An 11,472-nucleotide genomic window follows, 5' to 3' on the forward strand; every position below is an offset into this window, starting at 1 on the left:
CCTTCTTGTTTGAACTATTACAAGAACCTATTGGATCTCCTTCATTCTGGTCCTTCCTCTCTTCAATTCATCCTCTGTACTGATGCCAAATTGATATCCTTAAAACAGATCTTGCTATGTTACTCCTCTACTCAAAAATCCTTAGTGGCTCCTTATGGCCATTAGGGCAAAATATAAAATTCTCATCTCAACATTTATAGTGCTTCATAATCCAGCCACCTCAAGAGCTTTATTTCTTATTATACCCCTTCATAGGGCAGCTAGATGGTGCAGTGGATAGAGTGCAGGGCCTGGAGTCAGAAAGACTCCTCTTCATGAGTTCAAATCTGGCCTCAGACACTCACCAGCTGTGTGATCCTAGGCAAGCCACTTAACTCTTTGCCTCAGTTTCTTCATCTGTAAAATGAGAAGGAAATGGTAAACTACTCAGTATCTTTGACAAGAAAACTCCAAATGGAGTCACGAACAGATACAACTAATTGATCAAAAAAAAAAATTACCGCTTTACCTATTCCCTGTTAAAGTAAAAATGGCCTGCTAGCCTTTCCCAGAAACCTCATAGTCATCAACTCTCCCTCTCTTGAGATTTATATTTATTCCTATTACTTTGTATATGCTTAATATTCATTTATCTGTATCTATGTGATACTGTACATGACATATTCCCCAGCAGAGCTTAAGTTCCTCAAGGATGGGGTTATTCCTATTTTATCCTTGTATTGTGAGGACCTAGAACAATGCCTTCCACATAAGAGATGTTTAAGTTTAAACTGAATTGAAAAGTTTCATGGTACTATAAACTTCTTGTTACAAGCACTAAATAACTAATTTATTACTAACTTTGTTATTACGAATGCTTTGTTGTTGTTAAGTTGTTTAATTGTATCAGACTTTCCTTGACCCCATTTGAAGTTTTCTTGCCAAAAATACTGGAGTGGTTTGGCATTTCCTTCTCCAGATCATTTTACAGAGGAGGAAACTGAGAACAACAGGGTTAGGTGACTTGCCCAGGGTCACACAGCTAGTAAGTGCCTAAGGCTAGATATGAGTTCATATAGATGAATCTCCTGACTCCAGGCCCAGTGCTCTCTCCACTCCATCACCTTAGCTGCCTTACTAAATGTTTGACCTGAAATTAAATCATCTATTTTGGCTACTATCCAACACCTGTTCAATCTGTATTAGGCTTGTAGACAACTAATGGCCATAGAGGTTTGGTTTCCCACATGCACACACACAAAAACTTTTCAGCCCGGTCACCTGCAAATGATTTTCTGAACTTAAGTGCAGAAATTTGTATTTATCCTTATGAATTTTCATCTCATTGATAATTAAATCCTTTCTACATTTTGAGATCTTTAAAGATTCTGATTTTATCATCCAATATATTAGATATCCATCCAGGTTTCATGCCTTATATAGAGGCTCAGTGAGCATGCCCTCTATGTCTTCAAGTCCTTGTTAAATTGATTAGGTCAGGTCAAGGACAGAGGCTTGGGGCAAGCTATTAGAGATCCCCCTTTAAGTTGATATTGAAGGATTAAACAAAACTCATTGGTTGCAGTTGTTCAGCCAGCTGGGACTACGATTAATAGTACCAACAGCCAGTTAGCATTTCTTCATCTGGTCCAGAAGGCAATGATGAATGATTTGGTCGAATTACTTACAAATTACTGAAATCAAAGTACCTTACATGAAAGGCATTCATCTAACCTATCAGTCTACTTAGCCTAAGGGGAAAAAAAGGAAATTAGGTTACTTTGGGATGGTTTATTATTTTTTAAAAGAATTTTATGTATATATATATATATAAACATTCATTTAACAATTTTAAGTTTCAAATTCTCTCCCTCCCTCCAACCCCTATCCTCTCTTGAGAAGCTATATAATATCAATTATACATGTGAAGTGCTTCGAAACATTTTTCCATACTAGTCATATAGCAAAAAAAAAAAAAAAAGACAAGAAAAATAAAGTAAGTAAAAAAAGTATGCTTCTATCTGCACTCAGAATTCTAAACATCAGAAAGGGATATGGTTTTATCAGTGGAAATGAAATTAAAGATGTATTACCAAAAAAAAATTTTTTAAAAATATGTATTACCCTTTCTTTTACTGCCGCACCTTTGGGAACTTTGGGACTTTTTTGAACTATGGGACTTTTCCTGTCACTTGCCTGAAACCTCCTATACAGTTTATCTCACTCATTAAAATATGAGCTCCCTGAGAGTAGGAAACTGTCTCTACTCCTCCATTTGTATCCCCAGTGTTTTGAGCACAGTAAAAGCTTAATAAAGACTTTTGACTCATTTATTTGTTCATTCAACCCATTTAGTGATTTATCCTTTTGTTTCAAAAATCAAATCGGGAAATTTTTGTTGTTGTTGAGTTGTTTAGTCATGTCCACTCTTCGAGACCCCACGGACCATAGCATGCCAGGCACTTCTATCCTCTATTATCTCCCAAAGACTGTTCCAAGTTCATGATTGTTGCTTCCATGACACTGTCTATCCATCTCGTCCTCTTTTCCTCTTGCCTTCAATCAATCTTTCCCAACACCAGAGTATTTTCCAATGAGTCCTGTATTCTCATTATATGGCTAAAGTATTTAAGCTTTAGCTTCAGTATTTGTCCTTCCAATGAATATTCTGAATTAATTTCTTTAAAGATTAACTGATTTGATTTCCTTGCAGTCTAAAGGACTCTCCGAAGTCTTCTCTAGCATCACATTTTGAAAGCATCGATTCTGCAGCACTCAGCTTTTTTTATAGTCCAACTCTCACAGCCATACATTACTACTGGAAAAACCATAGCTCTGACTATATAGGTCTTTGTTGGCAAGGTGATGTCTCTGCTTTTTAGTGTGCTGTCCAGATTTGCCATAGTTTTCCTTCCAAGGAGCTGTCTTTTCTTTCAATGGCTGCTGTTGCCATCTGCAGTGATCTTTGAGCCCAAGAACGTAAAATCTGACATTGCTTCCATTTCTTCTCCCTCTATTTGCCAGAAGTGATGAGAGCAGTACCATGATTTTAGTTGCATTTTGTTTTGTTTTTTTAAATGTTAAGCTCCTAGCCAGCTTTTATGCTTTCCTCTTCCACCCTCATAAAGAGGCTCCTTAATCCTCTTTCACTATCTGCCTTAAGAATGGTATCATCTTCATATCTGAAATTATTGATATTTCTCCCAACAATCTTAATTCTGGCTTGTGATTCATCCTAGCCTGGTATTTCACATGATGTACTCTGCATATAAGTTAAATAAGTAAGGTATTATTATAATTATCATTATTACCATCATCAGTAAGTCGATAAGCACTGTGTTTCAGGCACTGTGCTAAGAGCTAAGGATACAAAGAAAGGCAAAAGATATGACTTGCCTTCAAGGAGCTCACAGTCTAATGGGGGAGCCAACTTGAAAACAATTACGTACAAATTATGTACAGAATACATAAAAATAATCAACTGAGGAAAGGCACTAGAATTAAGAGGCTTTGGGGAAAGTGGAACTTAAATTGGAACTTGAAAGAAGCCAGGAAAGCTTAGCAGATGGAAATGAAGAGGGAGGGTATTCTAGGCATGAAGAACAACTAAAGAAAATCCCATCATCAGCCTTGTTAATTAAGAGATTCTGCCCCATTTGGCCTCTGATACATACTAGTCACATGATCCAAAACTGTGCTCCAGGAAACTCCTTAAGATGATGAATTGTACTAGTTACCATCTGCATTGGTAGGGGAAGCTTCCTCAGCTGGGAACTCCCTCTGCCTATGAATGCACAGGTCTAGACCAAAAAGGGAAGTGAAAGACAAAGTAATCATGGGAACTGAGTGGGAGAAGAGAAGAAAGATGAAAAAAAAAAATGGAGAATGAGGTAGACTAGATTGAGGCCCTAACTTTCCACCTAGTTCAGGATCTTTCTATCATGACTCTGATAAAGACTTTAGAAAAATTACCCATTTCCCATCCTCATGTGGATACCTCTGTATCACTGGGGGCAGAGGGAGGAGAAAGGTCATCAACCCTCTTGTCCAGGCTTTTTTCTGTCAGTGTGTTAATAGGATTATTTTAGCTTGCTAGTGCCTTTGTATCCTTGGTGTCTTTACTGAATGTGGTTGCCTTGACTTCTTCTGGATACATGAATTTACTCTCTGTGGGCAGACTCTCATATTCGTGTAATTCCAATAGCACCAATATCCTTCTCTTTGTTCTCTGTGTCCCATTCTTCCAGTCTGACAATTCCTTTGGCGGTAGCTTGGGTTTGTCTCCAATTCCTCAGGGAGTTTTTCTTCCTGACTTCCTTCCTGAATTATTTCCTTCACGGAATCTAAGAATTCTTCATTTTCTCTAAAAGCTGGAAGGAAGAGACATTCCTTAAGGCCTTCCTCTCTAGACAACAAATCAGCTGGCGCCTGTTGCCCATATAAGTTGTGACCAACTCACGGAGGAAGACAAATATAACATATATTCCTCTAGGTCTTTGGAAAAAAATCCCTTGATATTCATACTTACTGGGTATCAAGATGAATATCCTTTTGAAACTTAGAACTACTCTAAGATTTTTAGGACACTCTGTGGCTTGCTGGAAGATTTACAAAGCACTTTCCAAACATTATTTCACTTGATCCTCACAACACTGTGAAGTGTGTGCTACTGGTATTATTATCCCCAATGTACAGATGAGGAAACAGTTTCAGTGGTTAAGTGACTTGCCCATCCTCCAAGGCTTCTTCCTAAAAGAGTTCTTATTAAACTACCATGGCCCCTAATTGTTTCTGTCTCTTAGTGCCTAGCACAGTGTCTGGGATATAGTAGGCACTTAATAAACACTTATTGATTGATTGTATCTGTTATCATCACTCTGGTGTTATGAATGGCCCTGGGCAGTGTTAATTTTAAACTTCATTAACCCCATCCTTTCCTACATTCCAATTTAATTCAGACACAAAGCAACCAATAGAACCTCCACCTCTCAGGCACCCAATTCATACAATAATAAATAACAAGTAATAATCTTTTTACCTGTTTCTTCTTTTTGCTGGTTGTCCCTCACTCTTTGAATTTCCTACCTCATCTCTCTGCCTCCTGGCTTCATTTTTGTTGTTGTTCAGTCGTTTTCAGTCACAGATTCTTCATGACCCTATTTGGGGTTTTCTTGGCAAAGATACCAGCTCATTTTATAGAAGAGGAAACTGAGGCCAATAGGGTTAAGTGACTTGCCCAGGGTCACACAGCTAGTAAGTGTCTGAGGCTGGATTTGAGCTCAGGTCTCAGGTCCTCTGACTCTAGGCCTGGCATTCTGCCCACTGTGCTACCTAGCTAATCATGGCTACCTTCAAATCTCAGTTAAAATCCTGCCTTCCATGAGAAACCTTTCCTGGTTCTCCCTACCCCTTCAGTTAGTGCCTTTCTTGTGAGATTATCTCCACTTTTTCCTCTATATGTCTTGTTTTTACATAGTTATTTGTCTCTCCCATTAGACTGTGAGAGAACAAGGACTGTCGTTTGTCTTTCTATCTGCAGCATTTAGCACCGTGTGCCTGGCACATAGTAGGCACCTGACAAATGTTTGTGACTTAACTCCTCATCCTTTCAGGATCCCATTTGGTATTGATATATCATAAGATTATAGTTTCAGGTGTTAGTGGTTATCTACTCTTACCTTCTCATATGGACACTTAAGGGTTAAGTAACTTACCCAAGGTTATATGCCTAGCCCAAGGTCCAGAAGCCAAGGATAGTGAGTAGGAAGTAATAGGCTTGCAATTAGAAGAGACCTAAAGCCTTTTACAATGCCTCTTGGCTACAAGGCTGTGGGCAAGTCACTTAACCACTTTGAAACAGTTTCTTCATCTATAAATCGGGGAGAATAATACCGGTAATACTCATTTCACAGCGTTGTTGTGAGGATCCAGTGAAATAATGTTTGTAGAGTGCTTTGTAAACCTCCCAGCAAGCTACAGTGTGTCCCAACAATCTTAGTGCAGTTCTAAGTTCCAAGAGATTAAAACTTCATTGGGCAGCTAGGTGGTGCAGTGGATAGAGCACTGGCCCTAGAGTTAGAAGGACCTGAGTTCAAATTTGACCTCAGATACTTGACACTTACTAGCTGTGTGACCCTGGGCAAGTCATTTAACTCTATTGCCTAGCCAAACAAACAAAAAAACTTCACTAAGACTTTTGGGACATCCTGTCTGTGCATAAATGTCAGTGATTATTGCTATTATACCATTCCTACTTTTGTCATAAAGCCTTTCCTGACTATTCCAGCCACCTTCTGACTTCTGAAATCCTAAGTGGCATCAAAGGAGTCAGTTAAGTATTTTCTGTATTCAATCTCAGGTCTTTTTTTTTTTTTTTTAACCCCAAGGCCTTCCCTTGGCTACCAGAGAGGCCCTGGGGGGTGCCATCTGAAGGAACTTTGGCCTGATGGCGTGATAGGCATGCATCTCAGGGTGGTGGCTCAGTGCCTATCTCTGTTTGTCTGATGCTACCTATAGTAGGATAAGAATGATACTGATCTCTCCCTAAGTGGTATATGTGTGGATTTTACTGATAAAACATAGATTCCAATTCCTTCAGCTTGCCCATTTTCGTAACATCAGCAAATTTAGACCATTTATTTGTGTCTTCTTATATGGTACTTGGTTGCAGGAAAAAAAAAATCAAAACAAACCTCCTAAATCCCAAGGATTTATTGTAACAAGTTACAGCTGGCTGTCTCTTTGGGGTGAGAGTATGTGAGATGTCCTACTCGAGTCTCTGAGAACATAGGTCATCTCTATTGGCCTTTCTCTTTCATCTCTGAAGGACACACCATTGACCTGGCTTTCCCTGATCCTGATTGCTTTCCCACCCAAATGCTTCATAGCAGCTGTCTCCTATCTCACTATCTCTTCTCTCCCCCAAAGTTGGCTCCTTGTTCCAAGCTAGATTACAAATTCTCCGAGGGTACATAGGGAACATGTCTGAGCCAGGGATTTGAACTGAATTAGTGAACCAAAAACTTAAACCAGTCTTACTAATGTGCTGAAGCCCAAATCCAAATATTATTATTTTTTATGACTCATGAACTGAGTCAAAGAGTTTTCTCAAAAGCACCCAATGAAGTCATGTAAACCAGAATTGAATCTATTATTTTTGAACCCAGGAAGACTTGGGCTGTCTAGGGTCAAATTCCACCTCAGAAACTTGCTAACTGTGTGACCCTGGGCAAGTTTTTTAACCTCTGTGAGCCTCAGTGTCCTCATCTGTAAAAGGAGTCAATAATAGCACCTATGTTGCAAGGTTATCATGAGGATGAAATGAGATGATGTGAAGCAGTGTGAAGTCTTAAAAGTCTATATATCTATGCAAGACACAGTAGTCAATGACTATAGTAATCTATTATTTGATAAACCCAAAGACCCCAGCTTCTGGGATAAGAACCCACTCTTTGAAAAAAAAACTGCTGGGAAAACTGGAAAAGAGTATGGCAGAAACTCGGCAGAGACCAAAATTTCACACCATATACCAAAATAAAGTCAAAATGGGTTCATGATTTAGATATAAAGGCTGATACTATAACCAAACTGGGAGAGCAAGGAATAGTTTGCCTGTCAGATTTATGGAGAACAGAAGAATTCATGACCAAACAGGAGATAGAGAACATTAGGCAAAGCAAAATGGATAACTTTGATTACATTAAATTGAAAAGTTTTTGCACAAACAAAGTCAATGCAACTAAGATTAGAAGGAAGGTAGAAAATTGGGAAAGAATTTTTACAAGCAGTGTCTCTGATAAGGGCCTCATTCTAAAATATGTAGAGAATTAAGTCAAATCTATAAGAATGCAAGTCATTCCCCTATTGATAAATGGTCAAAGGATTTGAACAGGCGGTTCTCAGATGAAGATATCAAAGCCATCTATAGTCATATGAAAAAAAGCTCTAAATCACTATTGATTAGAGAAATGCAAATCAAAACAACTCTGAGGTACCACATCACACCTATCAGATTGGCCAAGATGACAAAACAAGAAAATGATAAATGTTGGAGAAGATGTGGGAAAATTGGAACACTAATGCATTGTTGGTGGAGTTGTGAAATGATCTGACCATTTTGGAGAGCAATTTGGAACTATGCCCAAAGGGCTATAAAAATGTGCATACCCTTGGACCCAGCAATAGCACTTCTAGGGCTATATCCCAAAGAAATCGTACAGATGGGAAAAGGACCCACATGTACAAAAATATTTATAGCAGCTCTTTTTGTGGTGGCAAAGAATTGGAAATTGAGAGGATGCCCATCAATTGGGGAATGGTTGAGCAAGTTGTGGTATATGAATGTAATGGAATACTATTGTGCTATAAGAAATGATGAACAGGCTGACTTCAGAAAAACCTGGAAAGACTTGTATGGTCTGATGCTGAGTGAAGTGAGCAGAACCAGGAGAACACTGTACACAATAATGGCCATGTTGTGCTGTGACTAATATTGATAAACTTAACCCTTCCCAGCAACACAAGGATCTAAGACATCTCCAAAGGCCTCGTGATGGAAAATGCTATCCACATCCAAAGAAAGAACTATGGAAATTGAATTGCTATTTTTTTCTCTTCTGTTGAGTTTTGTTTCCTCTTTCTGGTGGTTCCTCCTATTGGTTCTAATTTTTACTTACAGCATCACTAATGTGAAAATATGTTTAATAGGAATGTATATATATATAGCCTATATCAGATTGTGTGCCGTCTTGGGAAGGGTGGTGGGGAGGAAGGGGGAGAAAAATTTTAAACTCAAAAGCATATGGAAGTGATTATTGATAAATCAAAATAAATTAATAAAAAAATTTTTAAAGTCTATGTATCTCCGTATTATTTCTATTTTAGAAATAAAGTAATCTTTCTTAATTCTCTTTGTTTTTTCATTAGTTTTTTCTTAATATACTCCTCCCTTTCTTCCACTTCAGAACTGTGCCCTTCATACCCAAATTAACTACAAAGGACTTATGAAGAAAGACAACATCTTCTACCAGAGAAAGAATTGATAAATAGAAGTATGTATAGTATGGCTTGACATATATATTTATATATTATATGTGTGTGTGTATATATATGTAGATAGATATATAGATAAAGATATATAGATGTACACATACACATACACATACACATTTGTGTCCAAAGGTAGCCATGGTGGGGGAGAGGAATATACAAAATGTACAGCAGAGAATAAAAAAAATGAGGAAGTAAGCATAGAAAACAGTAGCTTTGAAAATGACAAATAATACCTAAATAGTTTTTTTAAGTAAACAGTGTGAAATGTAAATTCACAGTTTTATAGTGAATCCTCTTTTTGCTGTATACATGGAAATGTTCTTTTTTTGTCTTTACATATTTAAGTTCAAAATAAATAAAAAATTTAAAAGAAAAGAAAAAGAAAAAAGAAATGAGCCCTCCCTTTTAATAAAAAAAAGTAGTAAGTAAAAATAACTGATATAATGACCATATCTGACAATAAATGCAGCAGCATTCTGCCCCTATTCTCCCAAAAAGAAGAGAGTATTGCATTGTCTGTTTTCTGGGATCATCATGTGTATTTTCCTTTTAAAAGGGGGGGAGGCTCAATTGATAGTGGAGAGATAATTGAGGCCCAAGGAGGCCTTCCTGATTATGTGCACATCCATCAGCTGTCCCCCAAGCCTGGTTTAATATATTTTTATTTATTATTTTATAAGATTTTAAGATCCTCTATTTGATTGTAAGCTTGTTGAAGGCAGGGACTGTTTTGCCTCTTTTTATATCTCCAGTGCTTAGTGCAGTGCCTAGCACATTGCAGGTGATTAACAAATATGTATTAATTGGTATAAAGAATTTCCAGTGAGAAAATTCTACTGATGCAGATTAGTACCTACTCTGTAATTTACAGTTTTAGAGAACGTCCTGAGGCATGGAGAGGTTGCTGCTTGTCCAAAGTCACATAGCCAGTATGTATCAGAGACAACTTGAACCCAGGTTCTCTTTTTCTGTTTGTTTGTTCTCTAAATTTTCATGCTTGCTTTCCTAGTTCTGATTACTTTATTCTTTTGTAATTACCTCTATCCCTTGCTTGGTTAAGAGCTCTCCACGGAAATCTTTGTGGTCCAACCTTTCCTATTCGGTTTATGTTATCAACTTTGACCTTTTGTGGTAGGTGTAAGACGTTGCAAATCTATGTGTTTCCTAAAACAAATTGAACTTGCACAAATTCAGATTATGGAGATGTCTTCCTTTTCTCTTTTTCCTTCTCTTTTTTAGTGCTTGCTGAAGACTATCTCAGTTAAACTAAACTAATCTGAAGTTACTCTACCACATTCAATAACATTTAATTGGATTCAATTCGATAAGCTTTTACTAAGTGGAATATACAGAAACAAAAATGAAAAGATCCCTCCCCTCAAGTGGCTTACTTTCAACTGTATGGGCCATGAAACTGTAACATATACAAAAATACACTTTTCAAAGCCCTTCTCTCCCTTTCAGGTTCCATGGTCTTTCCCTTGGCTCTCTAAAGTGCCTAGACTGAGAGCCAAGTTTTCACTCTCACTTTTAGTTGTCCAAGAATGGAAGTAATTTGATCAGCTAAGGCCCTTAAGGTATTAAAAGATAAAAGCATTTTGGCCTTTGACTTCCTGAACTCTGTGTATTTAAGAGGGGACTCAAGCCTAATAGACCTAAAGATAGGAAGGAAGAAAGAAAGGAAGGAAGTGGGGAGGGAGGGAGGAAGGATGGAAGAAGGGAGGAAGGAAGGAAAGGAGGAAGGAAAGAAAAAAGGAAGGAAAGGAAGGAAGGAAAGGAGGAAGAAAGGAAGAGAGAAGGAAAGAAAAGAAGGAAGGAAGAAAGGAAGAAAGGAAGGAGAAAACAAGACAGTCCCTACCCTCCAGGTAATTACATTCTAATTAGGGGATACCAAACAATGACTGGAGTGGTGTGTAGGGAGGGATATTTTGGTTTGGAAAAACAAGGCAATGTTTAGCAGAACCTTGGGGGAATAGATCTGACATACCTTTTCTGGAGCAAGGACTATTGATTTGATTTTGGTACCATAACTGAAGGTGGGGGAGGAGAAAAAGGGAGAGAATGACAAGAGAGGCTAGTGAAGAGAGTTCCTAGGAGTTGAGGTGAAATGTGGCTAAATGTAGTGGGCAAGTGAGGCAACCCCCAATCAGCACAGTGGGGGCCCTCAGGGCTGAGGTTCCAGGCATAAAAGGGTTAAATCCTCTCAGGTTTGGGTTCTGGACCTGTTGTGGAGGCTCAATTGATAGTGGAGAGATAGTTGAGGCCCAAGGAGGCCTTCCTAATTATGTACACATCCATCAGCTGTCCCCTAAGCCTAGAATGCTCCCACTCCTCATCTCTGCCTCCGGGCTTCCCTGGCTTCCTTCAAGCCCCAGATAAAATCCCATCCTCTGCAAGAAAGCTTTCCCTTTCCTCCTTAATGCTGGTGCCCTGGTTGTCTCC

The sequence above is a fragment of the Vombatus ursinus genome, unplaced genomic scaffold (genome assembly GCF_900497805.2).
Source record: "Vombatus ursinus unplaced genomic scaffold, bare-nosed wombat genome assembly UNPS02014791.1, whole genome shotgun sequence".
Lineage (NCBI taxonomy): Eukaryota > Metazoa > Chordata > Mammalia > Diprotodontia > Vombatidae > Vombatus > Vombatus ursinus.